Genomic DNA, 8,389 nt, shown 5'->3' with positions numbered 1-8,389 from the left:
TAGCAGGATGTGTCAAATGGCCCAGTAATTGTGTACATTGCATCCGTATGGAACCTATTTAGAACCGAGATGGAAGCTTTGCTATCACTTCAGATAAATGATAGGCTGTTTGCTCTAGGCACTATTATTGTTGTGTGTTGTAGCAAATTAAACTATCTCCAGAAGTGGAATTTCCCTATGTCTTCCCCCACTCTCTTTTCATGAAGTATACAGGTCCAAATTTGGCCCCCACCTTTTCCCACCTGTTTCTTCTACAGTTCCTACCAGGAAAATTTTCACCAGCCCTGGGTTGTTACCAGTGTTCCTTATAAGGAGCTCTCCCGTGCAGCCATGCACTAAAAATTCTGAGCCCGCCCACCTCCTTCACACAGCTGTGCCGCAGCCCTTGCTTTCCTGCTGGATTTGGAAGGTGAGTGGTATGGCTTCTCCCATGCCTGGGGCTGGGGCGGGGAGGCTGCTATTCTGGCAGCTGGGGCTGTGTTGGGGGGAATGGCTGTTCTGCTTGCTGCTGGGCTTTGGGGTTGTGAGGAGGTGGGAGGGCAAGTGTCTGCTGCCGTGGTTTGGGGCCATGGATGGGCGGGGTGCTGCCACTGGGGCTTGAGATAGTGGCCACATGTAGGATTGCCAGCTGTCCGGTATTGATCCAAACAGTCCGGTATTTTCACCTCCTCTCTGGTAAAAAAATTCAGAAAATACCGGACACCTAAAATGTCCAGTATCTTCTGATTTTTTTTCTCTGCCAGAAGGCAAAAATACCGGACACCTGGCAACCCTATGAGACACTCAGCAACCAGACACAGCCCCCAGGTCCCTCCTCGGCCCCTGGATGTCCCCTCTCCCAAATCCCCCCTGCTTACCCGGTTCTGCATTGTGGCTGGAAAGAAAAACAAAATGGCTGCTGGCAAAAAAGCCTTTTTTTTTCTTTTTCTCAACTCCCCCCCCCCCTTTTTTTTCCTCAACAGAATTTTTTCCCCGGTGTGTTGGGTTTTTTTGGACGGGGGGGGGGGGGGTGTTCGGTACTTTTGGTTAAACCATCTGGCAACCCTAGACGCATGGTGAGTGGGCAGCTACTCTGGGGCAGGGCTGTGTGGCTCAAACACTGAGGGGGGGAGGGGTAGAGAAGACAGAATCTGATAAAGTGAGAGCAAAATCAGCATTTCTTAGTCGTGAGTGGGACTGATTCTGCTCTCACGCAGCTGTAAAATCAGCAATAATGAGAAAACATATATGCAAATAAATGTTTACCCCTTTAAAAAAGAACAGATGCGCACAAAGTAACATTTTGCGAGCTGTGTTATTACAGCTCTAGTTTTGGAGCTCACTCCATAAATTTATATTCTGATGCATTCAAAATGGAATCACTGTTTTGAACTGTCCTTGAAGACTGAAGTGTAGGGTTTTTACAGTTGTTGGTGGTATGCTTAATGTACTTGATATTAACTTCAGTCTCCCATACTTATACTGGAATAAAAGAATCTTTAAAAATGGAAGGAAAAAGATTTGCTGTAGTACTCCTAAACAGTGGAATATGGAAAATCTAAACATTCTTCAGCACTGCACAAAGCAAAGCCACTTTCCATCTAAAATATGCATCTCTGTATTACTCTTGGCTTTAAAAAAAAGTTCTGGGGTGAGAGTAAAGGTCGTCTGATTTTTTTTGAAGCAGAAATGAGAAGTTGCTGGTTGTGCTTCTAATAGTAACAATAACAGCGCAGGCAGGAGGCATTCTGGGCAACTCTTCCTTTGTATTCCTCCTTGAAACATTATTAATCTGAAATTATTACTTGCTTGGTCTCTGTGACACTATTGACAGTGACTTTTTACTACTACATGCACGTAAAACTGTTGTCAAATGCATTCTTCATCTCCCAGTACTGGTACAAACATTATTTACCAGCTTACTATAAGCTTCTTGTGCTTTTGCCATAACTTACAGATGTCATTAATAGCCCCCATCTCTACCCCCATTTCTGGTTACTCTTCCCAATACAGTCCAGAAGACACATTCCACTTTCCTCTAGATATAGTAAGTAAAAAGTCCTATATTACAGTGGTTCCCAGCTGCTGGGACATGGCCTGCTGCCAGGTTGTGGACCCCTGGCTGCCAGGCCACGGCGGCTGTGGGGGCATGTCCTACCCTGCCTCTCAGCCAACCAGCGCCGGGCAGGGTTTCATGCCGGCTGTGGAAGGCCTTGCAGAGCTGCTCCGTGTGGCCCTCCTGTTGCACAGAGAAGCACTTTTCCATGCTGGGGGGGAGACCCCATGTCCTGCAGCCTTCCAATTGTGCAGTGAACCGCTCTTCTGCGGCTGGGAGGAGATCCAACAGCCATGGCAGGAGGAAGGTGCTGGGCACTGTACCCCAGCCTGGCCCCCAGAGCTGCCGCCACATGGGCAGCAGTGCAGGGCTAGGTGAGGGGGGCAGGGCAGGCACTAGGGGCTCTGGGAAGGTCTAGTGCTGGGGGGGCTCTGGAGGCTGAGCTAGTAGTGGAGAGGGCTATGGGGGCAGGGCTGGCACTGGGGGCTGCTGGCGATGGTGGAGGTTCTGGGGGAGTTCAGTGCAGTGGGGCTTTGGAAACGGGAGGCTGGTATGGGGGGGGTCTAGTGATGGAGGGGCCTAAGGGGGGGGCTGGTACTAGGGGGTTGGATGCAGGGGATTCTGGGGTCAGTAGCTGGCCCTACGGGGTAGTGGAGGAGTGGGGGGGCTCTAGAGATTAGGACTGGCACTGGGGCCTGTGGGGACTGGGCTTTTGGTGGATGGGAAACATATATTTTGCACATTTGCATATTCATCTGCATAATGAATATAGAAATGAATGTTTCCTGTCCATCGAAAGTTTGTGAATAGGTTTGCTGTCCCCGGTATCAAAGTTTGGGAACCACTGTTATATTTATTTAGTATAATTTTGAGTCTGAATGTTCTGTTAGAAGACCCAATGAATTAACTGTAGATGCAAATTGATAATAAATAGCTCTCCCCAGCTGCTGATTTATCTGGCTAGTATACTATACTAGTGTTTTTTACTATACAGGAAAGCCACTTGTCTAAATATTGAGCATGAATTGACCCAGTGATGGCTCAGGTACATGTGATTCTGTTATTGTCAGTGTGTGTGCACAGGGTTCTGAACAGCTGCAATTTTCAGGCCGCTGCAGCTCAGTTGTCTGCCAGCAGGCGTGGCTATGTCTACACTGGCTACTGCACGGCAAAGCTTATGTCCTTCAGAGGTGTTACCCCTCATCTCCCAAGGAAAAAGTTTTGTGGTGGCAAGTACCAGCATGATCAGTGTGTGATGGGCAGGAGCACTCTCCTGATAACAATGTGAATGCCTCTTTTTGGGGTTGGAAATATTTTGTCAGCAAAAGAGCTGATAAACAGCAGCAACACTGCCTGACTTTTAGCGGCATGCATGTGTTGCCGCTGATCTCAGGAGCTAGTGCCCTGCTACGCTTGTCAATGGCGGGCTGGGGGACAGGAGGAGAGGGCAGTTTCCCTGGGACTCAGTGATTCTAAAGGGCCTGAGGCTCTGGCCACTGTTGCCACAGAATGAGCCGTGCGCTGCTCCGTGGCCTCCTACGACTTCTACGGAACTGCGGACAGTGCAGATTTAGAGCAGCCTTGAGGCTCATCTAACATACTGAAAACTTTGCCGTATCAGTTTTCTTTTATTTGACTTCATATTAAACAAACATTTAAAGTCTTGCACCTTGTTACTAATCCCTTGATTTAGTATTCGTTCCTCCATACCATTTTAATTGTTTTTATATATATATAAATAACTTGGGTGCCACAGTGGCACACATCCGAATAAGCGCACATGACCTCACTATTGGTGCAGAAGACAAACCCACTCTGCTCATGGATGGAAAAATCTTAGAGGGAACACCGGTTGTTACTTACCATTATTAGGCCTGTTCTAAATGGAAGTTGTGGTGTCTTTATCTTCTCCACTCTGAATTGTGGGTTTTTTTTTGGTTTTTTTTAGTATAACACTTTTTCCACCTCTCATGACAACACAATCTCAGTCTCCTCAGGGGGGTGTCAGTGCTGCTTTCTAAACAGCTGCAAGGAAGTACAAAATGGAGATGCAGGCTGAAGTCGTCTTCCTAATTCCCTCATCAAGAGACTAAGAAGGTAATCTTGACAACTTCTGCAGACCCTGCTTGCCTCAGGAGGAAAACTCCTCAGGCACTTTCCAACCTTTTGTGTGCTATGTTGTATTGTAGGGCTTTAAATACTGCCAGCCAAGAAAGCAACTTGAACAACATGGCAGGTGGCCGAACAATATCCTCCCTAGTGGGGAAAAAAATGGGCAGTTTTGCTAGAACAATAGACTGACCTTTAAACACTGAAGTGTCTGTAAACATTTATAATTTATTTTTGATCTACAGGTGCTTCCACATGTGGCGATGGCTATAAGGAGCTATGGGGAATAGATGCTTAGGAAAAACATCCAACTGTGGATGAATGAATATTACTGAAAATCAGCTGTATGGCCCCCAAACATTTCTGCAAATCAGCTAACTGGCCACTTCTGCATTTCTCCTTCCATCTGCTTGAATACTCTTGGGTCTGATGCCGATTTTATTTTCCATGGGGAATTTATAACTGATGAACACAAAACCAGTGTTCTGTCACTTGAACTTCTTTCAGAGGAGTACCCCAACCTCTTTTTACCACAAGAGCACTTGGGGGCAAAAAACCCTGCAGTCTCTGATAGATGACCTCTCAGTCTAAGTCTCCTGCTACTTCTCAGGATACAAGTATCAAATCATCACCTTCAAAAAAAGGTGATTTTATTAACAAAACAAAATTTTTTGTTAAAGTGCATTTGGTTGCTAGGTGTTACAGAGCAACTAAGAAAAACAAAACACAGAGAAACATAGCCTGTCTGGCTGTGGTTTAGGTACAATGAATGTGGGAGAGGGGTGCACCTGAATTAGCTCAGAAGTTAACCAATCAGCAAATCATAGAAAATAAACTGAGCACGACTATTTTTTCCCTATTACTGACGATTCACTTCAAGGTCCAGTCCATTTCTATGCCCTGTATTCCTTGAAGGCATGATAGTCCTGCCTGGATTTAAAACATCCTGCTTCCTCAGCTCCTGGCTTAAACTGCACAAAGGAAAAACAGCTGGCTGGTATATCTTAACAATTCAAATTTCAACACTATCCCATTGGTTCTTCTGGCTCCCTGCCAACACCCCCTAGCTATTCGAGTTTAACCCTTTAATCACCGAATGGTGGCCAACACTCCTCCTAGCCATCACAGATGTGTAAGCAAAGGACTGATTTTGTGGCATGACTTGAATTATGGTAGATTGGTTTGGGGAATGCTGATGAAACAGTTGTTTAGCCACATGGATGAGCTTCCATGTGAACAGTATGTGAGTTTACTAGCCTTTTCACCAGCCAGTAATATTTACACTGTCTTATTTTGTGTGAGGCATCACATAGTACATAACAGTAAAGTCCTTGTTTCCAAAGGATTTAAGGGCTATTTCCTCTTGGGCTCAGTCCTATTAGTACTTCCTTTGCTGCATATGCTCAACATGCCTCAGGTGGCATATGATCAGGATTCAGGATCAAATTTAGTCCTGAGAGCTACTGAGTACTCTCCACTCTCAGGGTATGTCTACACTACCACCCTAGTTCGAACTAGGGTGGTAATGTAGGCAACCGGAGTTGCAAATGAAGCCCGGGATTTGAATTTCCCGGGCTTCATTTGCATATAGCCGGGCACCGCCACTTTTAAATGTCCGCTAGTGAGGACTCCGTGCCGTGCGGCTACACGGACTAGGTAGTTCGGACTAGGCTTCTCCGGTTGCCTACATTACCACCCTCGTTCGAACTAGGGTGGTAGTGTAGACATACCCTCACTTATCTGACAAAGGCTATGTCTGCACTGCAGAGCTCTGCTGTGTCCAGGGAATGTGTCTCCTTTTCTGAAAAAAATTTCAGAAAAGCAGACTTTTTTTTTCAGCATCCCTGTAAATCTTGTTCTACAAGGAAGAAGGGATGTTCTGAAAGAGGGTTTTTCCCCACCATTTGGCTCCATGTAGATGAGACAAATGTTGGAAAAGCCTCTTTCGGAAGACAATTGAAAAAGATACACAAATTGTGAACTGCAACTTGCATATCTTTTTCCGACTTTTCCCTCCGTGTAGACATAGTAAATGAGTGGAGGCCACTCAACACTTCACAGGATTGGGCCCTTACACAGTAAGGCTACGTCTAGACCAGTATGATTTTCCACAAATGCTTTTAACAGAAAAGTTTTTCCGTTAAAAGCATTTGCGGAAAAGGGCGTCTAGATTGGCACGGACGCTTTTCTGCAAAAGCACTTTTTGCGGAAAAGCGTCCATGCCAATCTAGACGTGGTTTTGCACAAGAAAGCCCCGAATGCCATTTTTGAGATCGGGGCTTTTTTGCGCAAAACAATACCGCATTGTCTACGCTGGCCCTCTTGCGCAAAAGCATTTGTGCAAGAGGGCTTTTGCCTGAACGGGAGCAGCATAGTATTTCCGCAAGAACACTGACAATCTTACATGAGATCATCAGTGTTCTTGCGGAAATTCAAGCGGCCAGTGTAGATAGCTGGCAATTTTTTCCACATTTTGTGGAAAAACTTGCCAGTCTAGACACAGCCTAAGGGTATGGCTACACTAGCCACCCTAGTTCGAACTAGGGTGGCTAAATGTAGTCATTTGAACTTGCAAATGAAGCCCAGGATTTAAATATCCCAGGCTTCATTTGCATGTTCCCGGGCGCCGCCATTTTTAAATGCCTGGTAGCTCGAACTACCTGCCCGCGGCTACACGCGGCACGGGCTAGGTAGTTCAAATTAACACTCTTAATTCAAACTACCGTTACTCCTTCTGCAATAAGAGTGCTAATTCGAACTACCTAGCCCGTGCGGCATGTAGCCACGGGCAGGTAGTTCGAGCGACTGGGCATTTAAAAATGGCGATGCCCAGGAACATGCAAATGAAGCCCAGGATATTTAAATCCCGGGCTTCATTTGCAAGTTCGAATGACTACATTAGCCACCCTAGTTCGAACTAGGGTGGATAGTGTAGCCATACCCTAAGACTCTTATGAGGGAATTACTGTTCTTTAACCAGTTAAGGCTGGTATGAATTTTACCCCCTCCTCCTCCCACAAGGATAGCAAGGTTTGGATTTGGTCTTAAAGCAAAACTCAGATGATCATTGACCTGGGCTAAAGGATTGCCTTAAATTCAAAAGGGACTCCTGTTCCTCAGAATATCTACCCCCTCCCTCAACAGGCTTCCCTGCCCTAAAACGAGGCCCTGCATTTCTGGGATGAAGTGAAAATGCTACAGAGTGGGAACCCTCATACCAGTATTTTTGATGACTACTATCTTGCTCATTTCCAGCTACAGTTATTAGATTAGCAAAGAAAAAGAAGACTTATGGTTGCCCGGCCCTGGCAGCATCTTCTGACAGTGAACAGGTGACTTCTAGATGCCATATTCAGCAGCACTGGGCTGTTCCTTCCTTCTGCTACTGCACTGTAATGGCTCCGGGGATTGCATAGATGCAGTGTGCTAAAGATTGTCTTTCAGAACAATTGAAACACTAAAGCGACTGGGACTTTTCAGATTGGAAAAGAGGAGACTGAGGTATATAAAATCATGAGTGGTGTGGAGAGGGTGAATAAAGAAAAGTTATTCATTAGTTCCCATAATATAAGGAGTAGAGGACACCAAATGAAATTAATGGGTAGCAGGTTTAAAACTAAGCGACAGTTCTTCTTCACACAGTGCATAGTCAGCCTGTGGAACTCCTTGCCATAGGAGGCTGTGAAGGCTAGAACTATAACAGAGTTTAAAGAGAAGCTAGATAAACTCATGGGCTACGTCTACACTGGCCCCTTTTCCGGAAGGGGCATGTAAATTTCACTAGTCGTCGTAGGGAAATCCGCGGGGGATTTAAATATCCCCCGCGGCATTTAAATAAAAATGTCCGCCGCTTTTTTCCGGCTTTTAAAAAAGCCGGAAAAGAGCGTCTAGACTGGCCCCGATCTTCCGGAAAAAGTGCCCTTTTCCGGAGGCTCTTATTCTTACTTCAAAGAGCCTTCAAAGAGTAAGAATAAGAGCCTCCGGAAAAGGGCACTTTTTCCGGAAGATCGGGGCCAGTCTAGACGCTCTTTTCCGGCTTTTTTAAAAGCCGGAAAAAAGCGGCGGACATTTTTATTTAAATGCCGCGGGGGATATTTAAATCCCCCGCGGATTTCCCTACGACGACTAGTGAAATTTACAAGCCCCTTCCGGAAAAGGGGCCAGTGTAGACGTAGCCATGGAGGTTAGGTCCATAAAAGGCTATTAGCCAGGGGGTAGGAATTGTATCCCTGGCCTCTGTTTGTC

The 8,389-nt window shown here is 46.0% G+C and overlaps 1 long non-coding RNA gene across 2 annotated transcripts in view; it reads left to right on the top strand.

Annotated features, from left to right (window-relative positions):
* Window positions 1-250: 250 nt before the first annotated feature.
* The window catches only part of LOC102445388 (uncharacterized), a 105,135-nt gene continuing 96,996 nt past the window's right edge, over window positions 251-8,389 (top strand). For both annotated transcript variants that reach the window (XR_332998.5, XR_003087009.3), the window contains exon 1: window positions 251-409. This is a non-coding gene — a long non-coding RNA (uncharacterized LOC102445388). The remainder of the gene's footprint in view (window positions 410-8,389) is intronic.

Source organism: Pelodiscus sinensis, chromosome 2, assembly GCF_052426305.1.
Source record: "Pelodiscus sinensis isolate ZL-2025 chromosome 2, ASM5242630v1, whole genome shotgun sequence".
NCBI lineage: Eukaryota > Metazoa > Chordata > Testudines > Trionychidae > Pelodiscus > Pelodiscus sinensis.
Note: the sequence above shows the minus strand (reverse complement) of the source record. Positions and strands in the feature narration are given on the sequence as shown.